Consider the following 17,559-nt stretch of genomic DNA (forward strand, 5'->3'; position numbering starts at 1 on the left):
TGCTGACTGAAGGCCCAGTTCTGCAGGCAGCAGCACAAAAGTAAGGATACCATACCATGCCGTCCTTACTTCTGCGCTGCTGCTGGTGGCGACTCTGCCTTCAGAGCTGGGCTCCTGGCCAGAAGCTGCTGCTGCTCTCCGGCTGCCCAGCTCCGAAGGCAGCGCTGCTGTGAGCAGCAGTGCAACAGTAAGGGTAGCAGGACCTCAACCCCTCCCTACAATAACTTTGCAAACCCCCCCCCCCCAACTCCTTTTTGGGTCAGGACCCCTACAATTACAACACCGAGGCGTTTCAGATTTAAATAGCTGAAATAATGAAATTTATTATTTTTAAAATCTTATGACCGTGACATTGACCAAAATGGACTGAATTTGGTAGGGCCCTACTTATGCATGTTTGTTCAAGTTCTCTTTTTTTTTATGTTGTGTATTCCAGACTTTTTTCAGTCTTCCTGGAAATAAATTATAAAATGATTTTCCAAGTAAAAATGTGTAAATTTTTATACCCCCCCTCTTTCTCATGCCACGTTTAAAATGGTAATAGCCACTTACCAGTGCGTGATGGTTATATTTATAGCACTTGACCTGAACATTTATTTCATAGTTTGGGTTGTAATAATCTGATTCTTAGACTGCTATTGACGTCAGTTTAATGGGAAAATTCAGATCGAACCTGTATTAGATTTCCACTATTAAGTTAATACAAACTTTTTACAGATGCCTTACGTAGACAGTGCTATGAACAAAAAAATACATTAATGAAAATCAGACCTGCAGAGACAGGCCTTTAAAAAAAAAAAAAAAAAAAAAAAAAAGGTTGTCCCATGTTTTGGCTAGCGAAGTAAAAGTGAGGTCCTGACCGCTTGTGTAGTTATTTTACAATCTCCTGGCTTTTCAGAGAGGGCTATGGTTCCCCTTCAAATTTTAGTTTGAGTGACTATTCCTGCCTACTTCAAATTTATCCCGCAGTTTCAGTTGTATGCAATATTTCAGAGATCCTCTCCTGAAGTGTTTAATGGCATGGCTGTGCACTGTTAAATAGGTTAGATGGAAACTCTTATTATGGAATGCCTAGAAGCACCAGCCAAGATCAAGGCCACGTTGTGCTAGGCACTGTACAAACATATAGTGATAGTCCCTATCGTGATGTGCATACAATGCAAGTATACAAGATGGTCAAAGAGTGATAGAAAGAAGGTGTTATGCTCACTTTACAGGTAGGTAGCTGAGGCACATAATTATTAAGCAACTTGCCCAAAGTCAAAGCACAGGAAGTCTCTGGCAGGCTGAATACTAATATTTAGTGCCTAACCACAAGATGGTTCTTTTGCTCACTAGATAGCTGTTGTATTCTAATTTTCTACCCTGTGCTTGCAGTTCTATACCTCGGTATCTGGCTGCACTTCGATGCTTGGCAAAGTGATATATGTGTAGAGCATGAGCCTTCAGTCTTTAATAGTGACACTCATGGAGTTTTTGTTCTAAGTTTTTGTCTCAGTGGCAGAGTTAAAAGTTTGCATAATCAATTAGTAAACGTAAAGCCCTTTGGAAGCCAATTACATTTATACAGCTCTGTTCTGCAAGACTTTTATAGTCTTTTTGATTTGTTATTGGTACAGTAACACTTGCTGGTGTGGTTTTTTGGACTCCTTATCTTTCGCTGCTGGTGAAATGTAGCAAGAAGTAATTCCGGGGTGCAGTGTAAATATTGTGCCAGCTGCAATGTTGTGCATTGGGGAAAAACTAGTCTTCTCATTACTTATGCGGTCTCTGCCAGAGAGATAAATCTTGTTCAGCGTTAGATCCTCATAAAAGGCCTGGAGGGTTTGGCTAAGGCTTAAGGAATTGAAACCACACCAAAAAATATTCAAGTCATGGTTTATTAGCTGCACAGCATACCATCACTGCTTTAACAAAATTAGCTATACCATCTCATTAAGTAATAAATCTTTGGTAGAGAGGGTCTAGTTAAAATTAAATGACTTCATATTGGCAGGTTCATGCCACTGCAGGAATGGCAGGTTCTGCCTTCTTCCTAGTTAAATGCCCCAGGGAAGGTGGTACTCAATCTGGGTACATATTTTTGAAAAGTACCTAGCTAATGCTTCATGTAATTCAGCCATTCTGTTTGACACTTGAGGATGAAGAGGCCTTGATAGGACACACACAACAGGAAGAGGATACAGTTTTCTATCTTTGTTTAAAGAAAAGTTTATATTTCATTAGATTTTTCCATTAGGAATGTTTGTTCAGCCCGCATATACAAGCTTGTGTCTCTCACTGAGGGTATATAGAGTTGCGCAGGTGAACCACCCTCAGTTCCTTTTCTACCACTTGGACCTGAGCTGGAACTCTAGCATGTCCACCTTGTGAATGTCTCAGCGTCTTGCAACAGTTTTTTTTTAAGTTGTTTTAGTGTTTCTTGTTGGTATTGAAATTAGATAGTAGTGAGGTTTGGTTTGTTATTCCTCCCCTCTTCCCCCACGCACCTGGGGGGATCTTATTTGACCTGGATGAGCATTGCCAGGTTTTGCCAGTGTCTGAGATAAGGCCTCCGTGGGTCTTAGTGCATACCTTTTCTAAACAGTGTGCCTTGGTCCACGCTGTTAGATCTGATGGGGTGCTTGGTTCTGCTGTACCGTCTTCAGTCTTGGACTCAATTCAGAACTTCCCTCCTTCTAAGGAGAGAGTGGGGGATACTGCTCGGGAGTCACCTGAAGTGGAATGCTCAAAGGGACATTACTCGAAGAAGAGGAGGTTACTTACTTAGTGCACTAACTGTGGTTCTTTGAGATCTATGCCCCTAGCGGTGCTCCACTACAGGTGGAGCGCTCTTTTCCTTCTGCTTCGGACCATTCTTCGTTGGACGTTCGGGTGAAGAAGGAATTGAGTGATTTGCCCATATATCTCTACATATCTTCAGTGTGTGGCACAAGGTTGCGTACAGTACATGCGTGGTCCAAAAGCATGTTGCTAATGGAAAATCTCTAATCAAGAGCTCAAGAGATGTACACGCACCTGAAGTGGAGCGCCAGTAGAGGTACATATCTTGAAGAACCACAGTTCCTGCACAAGGTGAGTAACCTCTTCTTTTGCCTGTTTAAAGCATGTGGTAGTGGGGCTGCAGCATTGTGAAATGTGTAAGGTAAGATGCATTTCTTTCACTGAATTTCTGGGAAGCGACTTTCAGTTCCGTCAATTCATGAGGAGGAGTAAGATGATGGCAGAATGTTTTTTGAGATGACGTGTGAATCAAACTGCCCTCTAGAGCCGAACTCTCCAGGGTGTTGAGCATTCTGATCTTGAGTCAAGAAAGTATTTGAGAACACGCTTAATTTCAGGCACGTGAGCAGTCCCGTTGGAGTCCCTGGGCCCACAGTGCTCACCTTCCAAGATCAAATCCCCAACTAGGGCCAAACGGGAGGTATCTTAAAATTCTAAGTGGGGGTGGCAAGCAATCTTCCCCACTTCAGATGTTAAGACCTCTATAACATTGTTTCCCAGAACTCTCATTCTGCACATGTAAATGTTTAACAGAAAACTAAACTCTATTTTTATGTAAGTTTTTTTTCTACTCCATGTAACTTTTTAAACCTTTCTGCCTTCTCCCAATAACCTAAACTTTGGTCTTAACCTACATATCAATTAATCTAATTTTTTGTTTGTTTTTTAAAGCCCTTAGTAGATGAAACAATGTGCCAGGCAAAACAAACAAACAAACAATTTTTTTTTAAGGCATAGCCATTGCACTAGTGTAGGTCTGAGGACTAAAATAATTCTGCTGCCTTGAAAGGCAGGCATAGCTGGTATTAGCCAGATCTGTGAATAAAATGCCTTGTTGTCAGATATGTCGTTGTCTTTGAGAATAGTGTTGGTCTGAGCATGTTTGTACAATGTGCCATGAAAGAGAAGATGAGGTAGAATGAAGAGTGCTTTTTGCCTTTTGAAAAGCCGGTATTTTATGAGGTGTGTTTTGGATGAGTGTAGACTTGGAGAAACACAGCTATTTTGCTTGTCTGCCCGTTAAGATGACAAGTGTTCAGTGGAAATGTTTGACAGCTTCAAGTAACTGACAATTATTCCACATGTACAGTGTTTATCTCAGCAGTATGCTATGCAACTGCTTAGAAGTGACACTGGTATTCGGTGTGAATCGGTCTGTACCTCTGATTAGCTATCATGGTAGCCTGCAGCATTTAAAAACGGTCATGTTTTTAAAATCCTAACAGAGGCTCTCTATTCTGAGTCACATTAGGTAGCTTTGTGCATTTCATTGCCCGTTTTGATTTTCCCAGGAGAATGTGTGTAAAAATACACCAGAGAAGCTGGACAAGGGTTTTTTTATATTAAAAATTCAAGCCAGTTCTCTTGGCTATAGCTGCTTCCATTTATTTTATGTTTTTGGGTAGTTTAATTTTTTTTTTTTTTTTTTTTTTTTTTGGTGGGACGGTGGTGGGCCTTTTCTAGTGATTGCAAAATGTAAAAGGACTAACAGCACTGTTTAAATCTGTGGACCAATACCATGTACAATTCTCTGCGTAGCTCTGCCAGTGCACAAGAGTCCTGACTGGACAACCCTCCTCCTGATTCCAAATATGGGCTCCCACACAACTTGGTTGACTTGTACGTCAACGCTAACCTGAAAGAAGCAGCAAAGAATCCTGTGTCACCTTATAGACTAACAGAAGTTTTGCAGCATGAGCTTTCGTGGGTGAATACCCACTTCTTCGGATGCAAGCAGTGGAAATTTCCAGGGACAGGTGTGTATATATAAGCAAGCAAGAAGCAAGCTAGAGATAACGAGGTTAGATCAATCAGGGAGGATGGGGCCCTGTTCCAGCAGCTGAGGTGTGAAAACCAAGGGAGGAGAAACTGGTTCTGTAATTGGCAAGCCATTCACAGTCTTTGTTTAGTCCTAAGCTGATGGTGTTAAATTTGCAGATGAACTGGAGCTCAGCAGTTTCTCTTTGAAGTCTGGTCCTAAAGTTTTTTTGTTGTAGGATGGCCACCTTAAAATCTGCTATTGTGTGGCCAGGGAGGTTGAAGTGTTCTCCTACAGGTTTTTGTATATTGCCATTCCTAATGTCTGATTTGTGTCCATTTATCCTTTTCCTTAGAGACTGTCCAGTTTGGCCGATGTACATAGCAGAGGGGCATTGCTGGCATATGATGGCATATATTACATTGGTGGACGTGCAGGTGAATGAACCGGTGATGGTGTGGCTGATCTGGTTAGGTCCTGTGATGGTGTTGCTGGTGTAGATATGTGGGCAGAGTTGGCATCGAGGTTTGTTGCATGGGTTGGTTCCTGAGCTAGAGTTACTATGGTGCGGTGTGCAGTTGTTGCTGAGAATATGCTTCAGGTTGGCAGGTTGTCTGTGGGCGAGGACTGGTCTGCCCCTCTGACACTTGCTAACCTGAAATTGTTTTGAGCCTTTACTAAGAACATACTAACTGTGCTGAATCTTGTGATTAGTTCTTTATGCTCATATGGCTAAATAGCCTTATTTTAATGTGTGATCTGTTAGTCTTCATCTCAAGAGGTTAATCCGTGTGTCACGTAAGCACTTCACTACAAGTAGAAGCTGGCTACAAGCTTAGTGAGAAGCCAGTGGCTGCTCATCATGAAAATAATTACTAGTTAAAATACTGTAAAGGATCATGAAGTTAGTTTGTGGGAGGCGGGAGGGAATGCTAACCGTTGCAACAAATACAGTTTAAAATAATCTTAAATTTAAATGTTTAAAAATCAAAATGACTGTTCACCTTTAAGGCTGTTTGTACTGTTTTCACTTCACTTAGTCAAACTAGGCTGATGTGTTTTCTGGTCAGTTTCACTTCCTATTTCTCATGCCTTAGCACAGTGCTTGGATTGTAAATCCTATTGTGCAATACTTTAATATGCAAAAGCTATCTGTTTTCTCTTAAAAAAAACTTGAGATTTTTTTTTAAACTTATCCACTTTTTTTACACAAAGCTACAGTACATTTGACAGTGTTTCCTTAATCTATAACGGAGGTTATAATACTAAGTAATGCAACAATATTTGCCATTGTAGCACCTTAATCTTTCTCTCTCTTACTTGCACAAAAAAGGGAAAAAAAAATGTTGCTGGAATCCCACACTAGTTTACAAGAGTTTTATTAAATGTAGCCTTTGACTTCTAGATGGTGGAGTGCTTTTGCTAGCAAATGATTTTGTGTGTATGTGTTCTTCCCAGAAACAAGCTTATGAAAAGAGATTTGCAAGAAATCTGACCCTTGGAATACTGGGAATCATATTTTGTTAGGTATAGACTTGTAGGTAAGACACAAAGCCACTAAGTCTTTTATTATGCCTAAGTTGACTCTCTGGATTCAGCTTTTACACTTAACATAATAAGGCCTTTTTTTAGGGGTCTGAATTGGTTCAACCTCAGTCAAGAAGCTTTGAGAGATGTTAAGCTACGTAAGTTGAGAATTAGGAGAGAAATTATCTAGCAGCTGAGGTTTATTTTTCTGTTTTAACTGGCTGGATCTTCTGTTCATGAGCATCCACATACTGGGATACTATGGTCAATGTCCAGTAGTGAATGCAAACCTATACTGCAGTGTCATGCCACAGTCTGCTGTATGGATGAATATAGGATAGGGCAGCTAGTAGACAATGGCAAATTTAGGCAGCCCATAGGGGCTCAGGGATATGTGACCTAGTGTTCCTTTTCCCATTGCAAAAATAAAACTTGGGTCATAGCCAAATATGAGGTGGACTGTGTCATGGTCCACTGGTGCTCTGGGGCACTCCAAACTGGTCATGGTGCTCTCCTGGAGTGAATGCTTCAACCCCCATTGTGTGCGACAATGGACGGACAGAAACAGATGGCTCCAGGTTTTAATTTATAAGATAGATTAGGCATGATTTAAAAACTGTGCATGTTTAACCTCTACAGTTAATTTTTACTGTAGCGTTTCCCATTCTACGTAAAGAGAATGCTCTGGGGAAGTAAGAAAATATATATTTAATGGTGCATAGTCACTGTAGTGTGATGTGAACAGGGGTTGGAATTTGTGTTTATAGTGAATCCAGCTGGTTTATTAAAAAGCTGTGTTCGTTCATTGCAGTAATCTGAATCGAGGAAAATATAATTGTAAAGAGTATAGAAAAGTGTTGATATCCTGAGAGAGAACTGCCTTGTGTTTCAGAAGGGAGGATTGAGATTTTGGGCTGCAAGGTTCTCTTCCCAGCCCTGCCATGGATTTGTTATGGTACGTTGAGTAGTTTGTTACTCCTGGAGGAATTCTGTGCCAAAAAATTCAAATTCTGCATATTTTATTTGTGAAAAAAACACAATGTAATCACACCAGTTTCAATTATTTTCGTAATTTATTTCAAAATACCTGTCAGCAAGTATGTCTGTAACAATACAGACAACAAAATAGATTCAGGAAATATTTTTTGACAAATAGATTCCTTACTAGACATAATAATACAGAACTTAATAATAAGTTGTATAATGAGTAATTTAAAGTACAATATAGAAACTTATTTCCTGCACCCCTCAGAAGCAGTGCAAAGGCTTAGGAGAGTCGGGTAACGGAGGAGCTAAGGGAGAGGGAAGTAAATGCTGAGGAGTATGGGAGTGAAGTTGGAGGGGTGTGGGTGGGTGGGAGACATATGAAACGGTTGCGTTTTTGTGGGGGAGGGATTTTTAGGGAGTTGGGGAGCCTTCCCCCATGCAGACCCTGGCTGACCCCAGCCTCTCCCCTTCTCTTAGCCACCTTCTTCCCCTGCCCTATGTGGCCCTGCATTCTCACTCCTATTCAGCCCCTGGTTCAATACTGTCCGTCCACTAGCTCCTGTGCCCCCGTCCAGTCTGTCCCCCTACTAGCCCTTCTTAACCCTAGTCTGTGTGAACCCCCAGCAGCCCCATGTGCTCTGCTCTGTCTCCCTCCCCTCCCCCCCCCATCTGCAGACAGGGTGCTGTGAGAAAAGCAGCCGCTCCTTCTCCCTATCTGCAGCTGGATGCTCCAGCCTGTGAGCCGGCTATCTTCTGTTCTGGCGCCACATCAGACCCTGGTGGGCAAAAGGTGTAACTGCAGTTCCTCTCCAGCAGAATCTGTTTTCTGCAGAGGATAAAATATCTGTGAGGACATGAGTTTTGCATGTGCAGTGGCTCAGAAGTCCTCCAGGAGTAACTCATGTACGGCCTGGCTTTGCACCTCTGAAAATCAGGCCCTAAACTTATCTTGCCTGAGTTTCCCCGTCAGTATAATGGGTATAATACCACCTACCTCAGCGATCTTCATGCTATTTAATGTCTGTAAAGCACTGAGATATTTAGATGAATTGGGCAGAATTTATTATGACAGTTAATCTCTGTGCATGTGGTAGCATTTTAAATTTTAAGAGCCAGCAAAACTGAAGTTACAGTTGCTGACTCATAATTTTAGAAAAAGTTTATTCTTAATTTTCAGTGGTCTATTTTTTTCCATGCAGAAGTTTTTGGGAAGAAAGCGGTGGCTACAAGGATTAACAGTGGCTATCCCTGTACTAGGTCTCCTTGTGGTTGTTGAAAATACTGCATACTTTATTAACTGCAATATACATAAAGCCTCCGTTTCATGGCTCACCCATCCAGTTTTCTCCATGTAAGTACAATTCAGCAAAATCTAATTTAGTTTATTTTTTAGTATCCAAGAGTGCTGAAAATAGAATAGACTGCATCCTCCAGAGAAGAATTTTAGCAATGCTGCCTTGGTGGCTACCTAACATTCTGATATCACTGGTTTTTTTCCAAAGATTTTGTAGTGAGCCATAGAAAGGAAAATCATCTCTGCTTTACTGTACTCCCTGAGAGTGGGAGGGAAAGGCATCTCTTTGGTAAAGAAACAGGTACAGTTTGGCTGGTAAGTGGAACTGATTTAATTAAATCCCCTTCGCAACCTCATAATGGCCTCATTCAAGAGGGAGATGGGGCAGGAATATGACTCTTGACTCCCTGTCCCTCCGCTCACCAATGAGGGTAGAATGCCTCTGTAAACTGAAAGTGTTTTGCTTGACAATATACAACAGGAGCACATTATTTTATATGCCTTGGGTTTAATTCTGATCCTAGTTACTACCTCACTCCCCATGTACATTTAAAATAATTGAATCCACTGCAGTTATTCTGGTTTTACATTAGTGTAACTGCCATGAAAGTTTAGGTATTTAGTGTTAAAGATGGACTGGAACTAAATCCCTCAAACTTTGTGTAAGTTTGCATTCAATCCCATACTTTATGGCTTGTGGTCCCATCTCTGTTAGGTTATGTTTTAGTTCAGTATAGTCTGCGTGCTCCCAGGGGTCTGCAGACCATAGGCTGAAAAACCACAGTTTTAATCTTTTCAGCTTTCTGCTTAATTGAGGTTGAACCAACAGGAGACTGATATTGGTGTAAGCTATTGTCTTTTATGAATGTTCTCATCAAAGCTGTTGAATGTTCTCACTCGGTCTGAAACTATTGCCATCATTATATATTTAATTTTGTGTTACCAAAGCATTGTGGTTTCATGAAGTTGACATGTAAAGATGATATGACAGCTGGTTAGAACATTATTGATGAAATTAAATTTTGTTGAAGCTGAAATGATTTGCAGAGACCCATTGGTTTGGCAAAGTTTTTGTTGGGAAGTTTGGAGAGGGATCAGCTCTCGTGCTCTATAGTCTACTAGTTAAGATAATGACCTGTCATGTGGGAGATTTAAGTTCAAGTCTCCACTTTGCCTGATACAGAATGATTTGGGATGGAAAATTCTGCTCTAAATCAGGTAGAAAAGGGCACTGAACCTGGATCTTCCACTGTCCCTTGCCCAGCGCACACTACTTCCCTAATCAAAAAGCTCCTATTTCAATGTGAATTAAGCCATTTTGCTCATGCCAATGCAGAATGAAAGCAAATGTTGAAACTTTGACTGTTGCCACAAAATGGAATTGTCCTGTTCAGGTCAGCGCTAGAGGACACACACAGGATCTGATTTTGCAACACTTAATTAGAAGTCCTTATTCATACAAATAGCTCTATTTGAAGGAACTAAACACAGAAGTAATGATTACTCATGTGAGTTAGTATTACAGGATCGTGTCCTTAGCAGGGTGTGTGTATTCAAGCTGGAAAACAGATGATGTTTTATGCAGTATATCAGCTGATTTATAAAAATGAATTAACTGTGACCTTCCAGATTTTGTTTGTAAGGTGTGGGGTGTATGTGGTAGTGGGGATGCCGATTATTGACAAGTCATTTGTCACCTATGATAGAACAAAAGCCATAATGGAAGATTTTAGAATAGTTTTCCATTATTGAACTGGTTGCATATGCCATTTAATCAGATGAGAGGCAGGGAATGGAGTTTAAATGTACTGCTGTGGGCCAGGGTGGGACAAATCCATCTCTTTGCCAGCATGCCAAAAAGATAACTTGCCACTTAGTTTGCTGCTCCTTTGCCGTGAGAACATAGAGTGCTGTACTGCATATAGATTGTTCAGAGTTCAATGGAAAATTACACCATGTGACTTACTGTGGTCTAAACTGAACAACCCCATGGCCGTGCTATTGCTGTACTCATTTGTACGCTGCAGTTCATCCATTTACTTTATGTTCGCTCCATTGCATGTCGCTTTTTTTAATGCCTACGTAATTGTTATTTAACTTCTTGTCTTAATATCTTTGTGCAGGAATGGATAGGTCAACAGATTTACACATCATGAAGTCATTGTATGTACAGAAAACTGATGAGGCATCCTGAGCAAAATAGAACAGCCTATTCTCTCTCGTTTCAGAATTGGGCTAGGGTAGCAATTTACCTACCCACCTGTGGTTTAAAATAGTTATCTTCTAATCCACTTCGTTGGTTCAAAGAGGCAGAATCTGTTTCATGTTGAATGGGCATTTGATACAGCAGTATTGAGTACAGGAATAAAAAAGATCCTCCCAATATAAACATCTCCCTGCACTTTGTCAGCTCATTTTCTTAGAATTAAGTTGTTTCATTGTTCTCTGAACACAAAATACATTTATATCTCCTATTTTCCTTTTGTGCAATTTTATACACATTTTGCTGTGGAGAATGGCCTTGACTAAACAAATAATGAGATGGCTCCCCCCCTACCTTCCTTACGCTTAGTGAAATAATTGTGCAGGGAAGGCCTAAACTTGGCTTGACTTTAGGCCTAACTTTCACATTACTAAATCAGGATTCTTGCTTGATTTAGTCACAAGAAATAGTGGTAGTACGTTAATTTTCTTGCAGATCCTTTTAATGGACAGTTGAAAATTCTGCTACCTGAACCAATGCTAAATTCAGGGGATTGTTGACTTTTAGTATTTGGACTGCTCTACATGGAAGAGTAAAATATGTCCTTAAATTGATATCTCTAGTTTTCATGTTAAGGAAGATTTCAGCAGTGATGGTAGTTTATTTAAATTCTAGCATTCTTGGAAGTGCCCTATTAAGTTTTGAGAAAAGAGGATTTTTTGGGCTACAGCAAGCCACTGGTCCATCAAGGCCTGTATTCCATCTCCAACTATGGCCAGTATGTGACGGAAAAATCTCCCACCAACTCACTGAAAAATGGTTAGATTTATTTTTCTTTGTAATAGTTCTGTGAGCTGGCCGGATCAAGCTTAGCCTGTAGGTGGGCTTGGAACAATTAGATTTTTATCAGTAAATGTTGGTAATGTTGGTTTTACCATACACATACAAAAAGATGAAAAAATATTTCCATCAATGACAATGTAAATTTACAGATAGACAAAGTAACAAAAATGCTGCTTGAGAACTTTAGGGTCAAAAATTCAGTGACTTAGATTTTTTAATTCAACTTGTTACAAATGGACTAGCTAATAAATAGTTAAAAAAAAAGTATGATTTGATTTCAGGATATTTGTGTTGTATATTTTGACATATGATGTTGGCAGTTTTTTATAAAGCTTTAGCTTCTTGAATCTCAATTTCTATCGTCCTTAAATAATTCTGTCCCCTAGTAACTTCCTGCAATGAAAATTTACATAGATAAAAATAGAAAAAATGCTAAAAAAAAAATCGATATTCTCTGTTGAAATTATAAACAAAATCAAATTCTGCCAAGCCTACTTGTAAGACCTAATGGTGGTTCACAGCACAAGGTGGGATAGTTGCAAACAAATCTGTTCTCACTTTGTCTTCTAACATTTATACTGTTCCTTTTAACTAGCACTGTTCTGTGTATTAATTTCCTTGTTTCATTGTACGTCTGCACTCTGCTTTGCACAGCAAGCAGCGTTGGAAGGTTTTTTTAATTAACTGTATGCAATCTAAATTTCCAGTAATTGGATTTTAAGTGAAAAATTAATTTTACCACAAGCTGTTTACGCATGGCTCAGTATAATAACACGCATGCACATATGCTCCTAGTGCCAACCACCCGTTGTCATTTATTGGGCTTAGACTCAGTAACTTTACACGCCTAAAGCTGGAGCATGTTAAAAATGTTGCTTTGTTTCATTTGTGAAAATATAAACATTTCAAAGCTGAACTAAGTAAATGTCTAATACTTTCGTTAGAGTCCAGAAGAAAATGAGCTCTGACAAGGCGGTCCGCTATGTTGGTGAAGGGTGATACAACTAGCTATGTTGCTAATGCCCTGCAGGGCTGTTGCAGTAATCCAGTTCCATAGACTGAAAGACACTGCATCATCAATTTGCTACTGTACTTCTGAAGTGCGTGTTGAAAGTCAGATAAAGCATGTGATCTAGCTAACCAGAATAGAACTGACAGCAGAAGAATCACTTGAAATCTTCATAAAATTAACCAAACAACTTTCTTCAAGTGAATTGCAAAAGAATTCACCATATTTTATTTAAAGTTAAGTTGCTTTCAGGTGCCCCAGGTCTCAAACAAAGGCCCATGCAGTTGCTGAGCAGGAGCATTATTCTTAGCATCCCCATGCTGCAAGGGCAGACAGGAAAACTGAAGCTGATACCCCACACACAGAGGCTACAGCCACAGACTCTGCAGGATCAGCTGATTAGCAGCCAACGATGCATTGGTCACCTCCTATCATAAAGCTTCCTGTTCCTGCCTCACCAATTGTCTGAGCACTGCTGCAGACCAGACTCTTAAAACCAAGTTCTTGCCTCCTTGCCTTGTTCCTTGTCCTGACCCCAGTTACTGATTCCTGGCTCCGACTCTGGTGTGGCTTCTAACCGACTCCGGCTTGACTCTTGGCATTACTCCTGAGTATGATCCTGATGCTACTCTGAGTTTTGACCGCTAGGTCAGACTGTCCCCATCGGGCCCTGACAGTTGCAAGCAATGAGTTTACACAGCCGTGCCCACAAAGAGCGAATTAGTTAAATTCTGTCCCCACTGACATGCATGCATTACTGTGGCCTTGATTGGGATTTAGACACACATGTAAGGGAAGAATTTGTCCCCATGAGTTTAGTTCTGGGGCTTCACAGACATTTATTTTGTTCATCTTTACTTTTTTCTGACAAGACTTGAGATAGCATCTTCGGCACTCTCTTCCCCCTCGCCTACTGAATCAAGGTCTAAAACCAATATGTGGAATATTGTATGCCTCTTTATAGTATAGATACAAGAAAACTCAGATATTTTATCTGCTTTTAAAGACACCCTGATGTTTGAAAGGGACAATGTCTGTCTGAGCCTGACACGTAGCTGCTTTTCTTGTGTGCGTCTGTTTGTGAAAGTTTTTTGCAAAATGTTTTTCATGATTTTTTTTTTTAAAACTGACCTCTTTATTGAATTTTTTCAGAGGTGTGAATGTACAAACACTGGGAAATCCTGGCCTTACTGAAATCAGTGTGACTTTGGCTATTGACTTCAATGGGCTAACATGTCACCCCTGAACTAGAATGGTGAAAAGGAAGAAGGATGAGGCCTGATTTTTCAGAGGTGCTGAGGATCTGCAGCTCCTACAGAGGCTCAACCTCTGAAAATCAGGCCACGGGTTTAAAACTTAAGCAACTTCATATATTAGTCATCTCCTAATCTATAGTTTTTCGTAGAACTATCTGTTTGAAATGTTATTACAATATCAAAAGATGAGGTGATTCAGGTCAAGGCCTGGTCCTGCTTTGGTATCTTATCTCAGACTTCCTGCATCTGTACAGAGTTCCATGAATTTCAATGGGATTCCATGTTAGTGTTGGGGGACCTTGATGTGGGATCAGGGTCAAAGTAAACTACAGAGAGAACTGTGCCATAATACACCCTAATGTCTACACTAATGGCTTGATCCTGTAAACACTTCCTATTAGACATAGTGCAGCATTACCAACCTCAAGCATTTGGAAATCATGATTCAGGTCCTAAAAAATAATGAAATTAGCTGAAAAGTTGAGATTGTTGAAAAAATAGCAATTTTGGGGTATTTTTTGTCTTCAGCCTTTAGGGTTTCACTCAGGGCACATTTTCAAGCTTTCCTCTGCAACCATGAGGGCTAGAAACTTGTTTATTTTTAAAAACGAAGCCTGAGATTCTTGTGCAGTTTCTTGATTGCAGTAGCTGGAGCTTTAAGAAAAACACCAAATATCATGAAACTTGCAATAAAATCACGAGAGCGACACTAATGGTGCTTACTACAATGGGTAATCCCATAGAAGCACACCACCTAGTAGTGTGTGTAGGGGTCATGCCTGGAGTTGTCATTAGGCACGTGTGTATACACACACACACACACACACACACACCCTCCCCACCAAAAAAAAAAGTGTGTGGGGGAAGATGCAGAAATCAGGTAAGTGAAGCTTGCAAAAGGTCTTCCTCTGAATTTCTCATCTCTTTTCTTCTCTTTCTCCTGAGTGTTTGCTTTTTGCTTTTGCACCAATAAAAATTTTGTGCCTTTAGATTAAAAAACAATAACAACAAAAAACATGTGCTGGCTTTCAGTGCTCACTGCAAGGCACGTCCCCCCAGGAGAGCTGCTGAAGAAGCCATATTGTTGGTGGGGGTGTGTGTGATTTACCTCTGAGAAGCACCCTAGAGCATTCAGATACTCACCTCCTTATTTAATAAATCTAAAGAATAAATAAAGAAATCTGAATAATTGGATTTTCAAGAAACAGTCTTCGGGTGTGCATTATCCTAGACAAAGATTTGTAAAGAGGTGGACAACCATTGTGGTCCTGTCTCAAACACTGGCACTTAATTTGGCTATAGGGAATAACTTTCATGCAGGAAAATAGCCTAGGTTGTGCAATCCTCAATAAATGACAAGCAGAGTGATAGTCTAACTTTTACCTCTACTTACCAGACACACCAATTAGCTAAAAAGTGTTGGCCTAAGTGGCTGAATAGATGTGAGGTGACTTGTGGCAGCAGATTGAGTTTTTTGGAGTTGTGAGGTACAGTTTGATTCATTAACACCTCTCTCCCCTACAGTGCCCATCATTCAGTGTGTGTAGCCAGGCAGTGGTGCATTAAATTATTCCTTTCCGTTACACCTAGGCATTTTGTAGAGGATGTATTTTGTGCATAGGACAGAAGTGACCTTTTTTTTCTGAGGCACTGAGGATCCCATCCTATCAAAGTCAGTAGGAGCTAGGAGTGCTCAGCATGTCTGAAAATCAGGCCATCCCAGAAAATGCTTTGTCTCTCCTGCATTGGAGCCACTGTTCTTGACAGAAGTAATAATTCATGAGTACTTCTGTCCATTCCTGCTGAATGGTGGCAGAGCTCCCTCCCTGTGATCCTGAAAATGTATTCTTGCTGGCATGATTGATGAACATGTCCTCTCCACTCGGTCTCTGCTCACATAGAAAGGGAGCATCTGTTTCTTCCTTTGCTCTGTGGGAGATAGCCTTAGGCAAGGGATTATTTTCCCTTCTGGGACATGATTTTTCCCTTTTATCTTTACCAGGAATTTGATATTTTGGAATGGAGAGTCTTGCTCCCTTATCACCTGACTTCTTACCCCCTTCTCACCAATGCAGTAGGGCTCAGGGGCTCCCCAGAGTTCTGTGACATTGGATGGAATAATAGCAGTCCCCTTGTAGGAAAACTGCAGGCCTCTGCCTGCTCATAAATATATTTTGTTTCCCCCCACAAGATCTTATAGATCAAACTTAAAAACAAAGATCCTCTGTCACCTTTGAAGTGACATGGATGATCTCTTGGCACTTTTTGGATGCAGAAAGGTTTCTTTAGCCAAAATTCTTCCTTTTCGCACCCTGTAATAGAAAACGCTCTAACGTTAAATGGAAACTGCTGAATCATCTATGGTTTGATTATTTCTGCCAATTCAAGATGTCTATATATTATAATTAAATGCAAGAAAAAATACTATATTTTGTCATCAGGAAACGTTACATGATTGAAGTTGATGACAATTTCCTAGGAATCGCACAGTGCATCAGAGTTACAGGTTAATCAAATGCTGATTAGCAAATATTGTTAACTCTCTTTTCTGCTCTGGACTCAGGAAATAAAACATTTTATGCCAGTAAAAGGCATATTGTGATGCTTGAAAGTTTTAATAATCTAATTGTCCATCTTGTTTGCCCAATAGCAGATGGTTGAAATCAAAATTGTGGCCAATATATATAGTGGAGGACTGCCTGGGTCAAGTCATATATTAACACCCTGACTCTTGCAGAACGTGTTGTGGGCTTCTTAACACGCTGAAAATAATTGAAACCCCGTTACATGCGTATCCAAAGTGTGTGGGTGAAGAGAGAGAGAAAGCAGAGCTAGGACTTTTAGGAAAACACTACCATATTTAAACATCATGTGTGTTGGCATGGTATAAGTGGTGAAAGACAACAGCCAGCCTGTGACGAACGATGTCTGGCAAGGCAGCTTCCTTACCTCCCTTTAGGACAGGTCCTGTTGCTCTGTGTCTTTTGCTGGCCCTTTTTCTTCTCCTGTGTCAAAGCCCTGCAAGGAAGTGTGTGTGTGATGCCAAATATATAAATTTTTCAGCCTGTTTGGTCTTGGAGGGATGTACTAATGGTGTGACCAACTGTGGGGTTTTTTACACAGGAATGTTTTCAGTATTAAGGCCATACTAATTTATTTTATCTGAAAATTACAAGATTAGTTTATTTTCCTCAATTCATTGCCTTTTTAATAGCTTGCCCATTGATCTGTTGCAGCTGTTCTTCCTTCCATTATCTCCTCAGAAACCACCCCCATCTAGCTCTTAGTTCTCTGCTCACTGATACTCTTTCTTCTGACTTTTCTCAAGTAAAATTCTTAATCTGTGATACTAGTCTGGTCAGGTGGCTTTGCATCTCCCTCAGTCATGTGACCAGGCACATTAATATGGTAAAAGACCCTGTGTAGTACAATAGACTGCTGACCTCTTTGGTGCTGTAGAGATCTATATGTGCATGTTTGTTGGTTGTTTCTATGCTTAATTCTAGCAAGAGCTTGCAACAAACTGTTTGTTTAGGGCCCAGTCCTGAAAATTGTTGAGTACCTCCTGTGAAATGCTCCGCTCCTTGCAGAATCAAATTCTTGATCTTTTACCGCTTCGTGGCTATACACTCAGAGCTGAGGCAGTGTCTGACTCCTCCGATGGCATTTCATTTCTTT

General features: G+C 40.4%; 1 protein-coding gene and 1 long non-coding RNA gene across 3 annotated transcripts in view; both read left to right on the forward strand.

Annotated features, from left to right (window-relative positions):
* Positions 1-17,559, forward strand: part of PDE3A (phosphodiesterase 3A) — a 351,301-nt gene that overhangs the window by 55,687 nt on the left and 278,055 nt on the right. The gene's annotated exons all lie outside the window — the stretch shown is intronic.
* Positions 6,218-10,900, forward strand: LOC123352582. The gene is made up of 4 exons (XR_006574229.1): positions 6,218-6,303; positions 8,476-8,627; positions 8,779-8,885; positions 10,694-10,900. It is a non-coding gene; the product is annotated as an uncharacterized LOC123352582 (long non-coding RNA).

Source organism: Mauremys mutica, chromosome 1 (assembly GCF_020497125.1).
Source record: "Mauremys mutica isolate MM-2020 ecotype Southern chromosome 1, ASM2049712v1, whole genome shotgun sequence".
Taxonomy (NCBI): Eukaryota; Metazoa; Chordata; order Testudines; family Geoemydidae; genus Mauremys; species Mauremys mutica.